Below are 6,203 nucleotides of genomic sequence, written 5' to 3' on the forward strand. Positions count from 1 at the left end.
ACCAATTCTGGTGTTATGATAGATGTTTATACAGCTACTTTGATGTGATGTTATTTTTATGGGTAACAGCCATAATTGTTTAAATTACCGTTTATTTCATTTAAATGATTCAGTTTTAAATTTTTATAATGTAAGTTGGATATGGTTGAGAGAGAAATGCTCACACATAGATAAAAAAAAAATATTTCCTGAATCTCTGACGCCGTGATGACGCTTTTCCCACTAGATGGGGCAGACGAGGAGCAAGTTCAAAAGTTTCTGGCGGACTATTTTTACTGTTTTTTAACATTTGGTTAAGATTTTTCTTCTGCTTCTTACTGATTTGTAAGTTTGGGTGGGAAAGAGTCTCCTCACACCGAATCGTGTGCCACAAAAGCATGTCCCGTGATGCATTCTTGAACGCGACAAATGGTTGTTTAGCACATAAAGGTGGTGTTCTGATTCTCACATGAGATTTAAGAGGAATTCGCTGTGTGGGACGATGCTGAAGCAGAATTCTATCACCATAGCTAACTTTTTTCGTGTCTTTCTCTTCCACCCTTGGGGTGGAGAAAACGTTTGCCATTGTGTCATTCTGTGAGCTCAGACTTCCTGGCATCCACACTAAATTACCCAGGGCTTTCTGTGGGAGCAGAAATGGCTCACTGTTCCCCACAAAAAGACCATTCACAATCAGTGGAAGGTCTCCTATAGACAGCCCACAGTGCTGAAGAGACCCAGAGGCAGCCGAATAGAGACAGGCACCCGAGGAACGCTGGGACATGACCGTGATGTCATAATGGATTCATCTCACAGAAATCTTTTTAATCACACTTATGTTTTAATCATCACGCTTTGTTGTCAGCCTTATATCAGAGTTTGTGCCAAAACTCAAACACAATAACCGTTGAACACGCACAATAAACTCCAAAAGGACCCAAAGGGGGTGTGTACCCATGGAGATATGAAAGCTGTGCAGAGCTCTGTTCCTTAAACTAGTTTTTTTGGAGATGAAAGGGGAGACAAGAGGGGGTGGGAACTTCATCTGAAACCTTTCAGATGAAGACTTTAAAGTCATCAATGCTTTTTTTCTCATAAAGAGTAAACAACAAGCAAAGCACATGTTGCTTGCTGAACAAAATTCATACAAATCATCCATATGTCTATGTGTGTGTGTGTATTGTGTATGTGTGTGTGTGTTTGTGGTGTGTGTGTGTGTTCATCATAAGTAAGTTTCCGAATTAATTCCTTTTTTATGTTTTTGAAACATAAAAATTATACTCTTTCAAGGTTGCATTTATTTGATCAAAAACAGTACAGCCAATAAATATTATGAAATATTGTAGAAACTCATACATTTTTTCACGATTAATTTTTTTCAGGACATTAAGAAATTGTATTCAGCAAGGACAAGAAAAAAATATTAAGCAGCAAAAACTGTGTTCAACATTAATTTAATATATATATATATTTAATATATATATAAAATTATTTTAAAATGTAATACAATTTCACAATATCACTGTTTTTACTTTATTTTTTAGCAAATAATTGCAGCCTTGGTGAGAATAAGATTAATAAGAACAAAATCATTCACAAAAATATAAATCTTAATTATTATTGTATATACATGTATTAGTAAATATACACATAGTAACTATAAAATATATTTTATTATAACAAACTGTGAGTGTTGATATAGGTCAATTATTATTATTTTTTTTTTTTTTCAGAAGTTACAAGAAGAAGACTTTAAAGCCATCATGTTTTTCACAAGCATGACTCACACTGTCGCTGTTTGAGATTCATGTCAAAATAAAGTCACCTATTATTGGCTGGATCAGTGGCTTATGAGCTAGTGGCATTTTGAAGTGAAGTTCTCGGCACTTAATCCTAAATTTATTTAAGGCACAAAGAGCCCTAAACAATGTTCCTGCTTTGTTATGCTTTCATGTTATGGTCAAATGTAACTTGACAGGCTCCTGGAAAAACACTGAAGATTCACTGTGCTAGCTTCTTCACACAAACAAGAGTTAAACAAATCACCTGGTTTTAAAGTCTCTGGAAACTTGGTTTCCACCCAAACTCAACAGCTGCCCCTTAATGTGGATTGTTTCATTAAAGCCCAGCTGACACTCGCAACAGATTTACGTATGCTTTATAATATCCAGATACAAAGTAAAATCCAAGAGCTATAGTTGTCCCTTGGCTTAGCTCTTGTCATTTCAAGCTCCCCGTTATTCTCTGGCAGTGCTTTTAGGACTTTGGCTTGGCTGTGAATGTTCTCCACTGTGGCCTGCCAAGTTCTGCTGTCCTCTCCCACCAGTCTGGGCAGCGTCCAGCCTTGAGTGTGTGTGTGTGTGTGTGTGTGGTGGGGGGTGTAGGACTGAGCCAGGACCCCAGGCCCCATCCTCTGAGAGCAGACAGGAAGGGCGGTGCGACCCCACAGAATGAGAGGACACCAGCAGAAGACAGAGAACCATCCTACTCCATGTGAGTCTCTGAAGTAAACTCTGTTTCTGTACATCGTTACTCTGAAAACCTGTTGGATGTAACCGAAGCGAAGCAGCACCCTACTGTGGCGTAACATCTGTTGTGTCATCCTGTTTAATTTGCTGCGTCCTTTACATGCACCCCACCATCACCACCTCTGATATTTCTCAGATATTTAACTATGAATAGAAACAATTACACAAGCTAGGTAAACAGCGATGACTTCCTCTCTTACATAAACGTTGATGAATGTGTCTGTGGAAACGGTTCTTTAACAGAGCAGAAGGGAGTGTTCCGTGAGATTTGTTCTGTCCAAGCCTTTCTAGGAGAACATTCCCCACCCTCCCCATATCCTCATGCTGGACATGTCTTTGTGGTCATTGTTTAAGATCAAGTGTGGTTCGTTTCCTAGAAGACCTGCACTTGTGCTAACACTCCCCTTGCTTTAACAGAACTGGGGGAAGCTGAAGAAACCATTGATTTCAAACGTTTAAACACAATCATGCAAAGCTCAATGGGATGAGTGTCAGTCGAATGTTGATAAACAGTGACAAAATGAATGATACAAAAAAATAATGTACAATAATTGTACAGTATATATTAAATTATATGTTTAATATAAACAGATTTTATGTATTAATAGATAAAGTTTAACTGAGCAGATTAATATATGTATTAGTTAACCACAAATACTGTGTTCTTCTGTAAAAACAATAGGTATTGAGGATATAAATGATTGCATTATTGTTTTTATACATTTATTCTATTGTTGTATAAATGATTGAATATTCATTTTCATTTAAAATCTTTATTCTTATATGTTATATAAAAGTATACTTAATTTATTATTATAAATAATAATAATAAGTTAATGTTTACTAATTTGAAGTAACCCTGCAGCCCCCTTGGAAGTATACAGAGGCCCCCTAGTTGGCCCCAGTCCCCTGGGTTAAGAACCACTAGTCTAAGTGTTTGAAAAGGGTGTAATATTAAATAAAAAAGGAAAAAAAAATTGGTACACAACATCATTCTTATTGCTGTCTGATTTATTGGCATACAGCATTTAAATAAATGTAATATTGACTTCGCGGGATTGTATAAGTGTCAATCTTGACTACGACCCCTGCTAACTAAATTTGTTTCAATAATATTAATGATTGATTATTATTAATATTTCAAATAGCTACTAAAACTGACAAAACTTTAAACCATAGCAACTTCTTTAGCTGAAACTGAAACTTTTCATTTTTTTTTTTTTTTATAAAATGTAGTACAGTGTCTGACAGATATTACTTATAAGTTTCCCGGGAAAGAGGGCAGTGTTTTAGAAAGGGTGTGTTTTTGAAGCTAGCAAAATTCTGGCTAATATCACACCACCTTTAACAGAAATCCTTACCGTTTTTCCTACAGCGACATATTGAGTAGCATTTTCATTTTTTCTAGTTTGTTGCCTCTTCTTTAAACTGTCTGGGTTTAGCTTGCCATTGGCATCCAATACGATCAGTAGATTGACAAGGAAGGAAGAAAGGAAGGAAGGAAGGAGGGAAGCAAAGGGGACTATTTTCAATTGGTAAGTTGGGACAGAGGGTTCTGTCTGAGTTTGTTTGCGGGCTTAAAGGTTGTAAAGGTCATTGCAGCCTCTGAGGGGGAAGTCAAGAGTGCGAGTCAACAGAGGATACTGTGTCTCTCTCTCTTTACAGGGACTTACCCAGTTCCTCTTTCCTCTTTGGCCCTCAGCTGAAACCCGCTATCCATTCCACTCATTAAACTTGCTGCTGCATTAGACTCCATAACTTTGGATAGTGTCTGTATGTGCATGTGTTTTTGATAAGGTAAGCAGTAGCTACTGTAGAGTTAAAGAGGTAGGAGGGGGCATCAGAAAACTGACAAGACAGGAAATTGAGGTTTTAATTGTAGGTTAGCGATAGAGAAATGATGAGTGGGAAAAAAAGGAAAGAAAGAATGATTACCTAAAATAGCAGCTAGTAATTTGGGACAGACAGGAACCATTTAACACAAAACGCGTGGTGTTTAATGAACAGTTTGCCTTCTGTGGGAGCGAATTAATCACTCCCTCTCCTTTTCCATCCATTTCACTTTCTCCCTCTCGGTGCCTGTCAGTTTTTTCATTTTGTGTATGTGTGTGTGCTATAATAAGAACGGTATACCCTTAAATGAATCATTTAGTCATAAGGGCTATTTACTCACCGTAATGTTGTCCCAAACTTATTCAGCTTTTTCACATCTTCACATCTCAAAGAGACCACATTTTAAAGATGCAAAAAAAACAATAAAAGTAGGTTTTATGACCCATGCTTTATATTAAGTATATATATACATCGCTTTGTTTGATGAACAGACCAAAATGCTATTTTTTTCTCCACTGGGTTTCTTAAAGTGTAGTCATATTAGTGAAATTTCATGCACAAAAACTGACCATTGTCTTTTTGTCAATAGTGTAATTATGTATGAAGTATGAATGATTTAGTTTACTGATTCTTTCACTGACTTAAAAAGTAAATGCATTTTGGTCCGTTTATTCACACAAAAGTTATGGAATATGCTGTTGCCATAGTTGTACAAACCATTTTAATTCAGTTTTCCATATTGGCATTAATATTCTTAAAACAATTATTTTCCAAGGATTTGGAAATTGAGAATAAAATGGGGGGGAGGGTGGGCTGAGTGAATCCATAACATTATATTCATATTGCATGAACTATTCCTTTAAAACACAAGCTTTGTTGTCACAGACTGTGACGGTCACAGATTCAGTTCTGTTGCTGTTCTTTTGGATACGACCAGATTTGTTTAATGCAGGCTATGCTTGGTGACTTTGCTATAAACTGAAAAGGAAACAAAAGTAACTAGGACTCTTGGGTGCAGTGATGAGGTCTTACGGGAACTAAAAGAGACTGATTAGCTTTATCAGCTAAACACAGACCATTACACACAACAGCAACTCATTAAAACAATGTGTGAACAGTTAGAAAACTGGAAAACCGTTTTCAGAAGGTTATTCAGAGTTATCGGTTTCCTTCACGACTCCAGTTCCTCTCAACGCTGCAACACTGACAAACAGAAATTGCTATCTTGACCTCTGTGATTTCTCTGAGGATATTAAGTGCTCAAAAGAGGAAGTGATTAGAATATTACATTTTTTAAGCCTGATGTTCGCTACTAGTTAAGCAGTGCTGATGTGCATGGCTGAAAAAATATTCCAGTTTGTGGGCATGATTACACTGACCTTCAGTTATTTTACAAAAGACAATGTTTACTTTTTTCACATTTCAGAGAATCTAGGAAGTTTTACTTGCACTGGTTTCAATGGACTCCTTTGAAAGACAATTACCGGTGTAATCTGCGGTTACTCTTTCTTGTTGACTCACAGAACTTTCCAAAACAGCTCAACAGATGGCTACGATACAAAAACAAGCACATGGAGATGTTGAGCAAGAATAATAAAACTGTGTGAAACAGAGGTGGGTGTGCGTCCAACTCAAACTACCGTACCATTTATATAGAGTTTACATCTCCTCCAGCTTATTTTCTACCCCATAATCATGTTGTCCCTTTTTTGTTAAATGCAGCTTTTGTTCAGTACGTTTAATTAAAAGTACAGAAAAGTTTGGACTCAGATCTTCTCCATTATCTACAGCAGACCTGAATCAGATTAGTAGGCAGAGTGTCCTGGCACATGTAAAAAGCACAAGAGAAAGAGCCACAGTTAG

This window comes from Carassius auratus, chromosome 37 (genome assembly GCF_003368295.1).
Source record: "Carassius auratus strain Wakin chromosome 37, ASM336829v1, whole genome shotgun sequence".
Classification (NCBI taxonomy): domain Eukaryota; kingdom Metazoa; phylum Chordata; class Actinopteri; order Cypriniformes; family Cyprinidae; genus Carassius; species Carassius auratus.